Genomic DNA, 922 nt, shown 5'->3' on the forward strand with positions numbered 1-922 from the left:
TCTGCACTAAACCCATCTGGTCCTGGGATTTTTGGTTGGGAGACTATTCATGACTGTTTCTATTTCATTAGTAGTTATGGGACTGTTTAGATTATTGATCTGATCTTGATCAGATACCTGGTATCTGTCTAGAAAATTATCCATTTCATCCAGGTTTTTCAGTTTTGTCTTTTGTAATAGGACATCATGATTTTTTGAATTTCCTCAGTGTCTGTTGTTATGTCTCCCTTTTCATTTCTGATCTTGTTAATTAGGATACTGTCTCTGTGCCCTCTAGTTAGTCTGACTAAGGGTTTATCTATTTTGTTGATTTTCTCAAAAAAACAACTCCTGGTTTAGTTGATTTTTTGGTATAGTTCTTTTTGTTTCTATTTGGTTGATTTCAGCCCTGAGTTTGATTATTTCCTGCCTTCAACTCCTCTTGGGTGAATTTGCTTCTTGTTGTTCTAAAGCTTTCAGATGTGCTGTCAAATTGCTGGTGTATGCTCTCTTCAGTTTCTTTTTGGAGGCACTTAAGGCTATTAGTTTTCCTCTTAGCACTGCTTTCATTGTGTCTCGTTTGTTTGGATATGTTGTGGCTTCATTTTCTTTCTTTCTTTTTTTTTTAAACTTTTATTGTATTATGATGAGAAGAGTTACATGATTTCAATTTATCTGAATTTGTTAACATTTAAAAATATATTTTAATTAAATAGAATTGAATCACATCCTTGTTTCCCTTTTGTACCATCGCTCTGCCCAGAGACCCGCCCTTCAATACCTACAATATCTTTTTTGTCATATTCCTTAAAATTTATAAAATATTATAACAATAAAAATAAGTATTATAAAGGTTGTTTGATATAAGACAATCAAAGACTTATGTAGATGCTCATCTACAGCAATAGTGAAAATACATTTTTCTCAATATAAATTTTAAATA

The sequence above is a fragment of the Mastomys coucha genome, unplaced genomic scaffold (assembly GCF_008632895.1).
Source record: "Mastomys coucha isolate ucsf_1 unplaced genomic scaffold, UCSF_Mcou_1 pScaffold23, whole genome shotgun sequence".
NCBI lineage: Eukaryota > Metazoa > Chordata > Mammalia > Rodentia > Muridae > Mastomys > Mastomys coucha.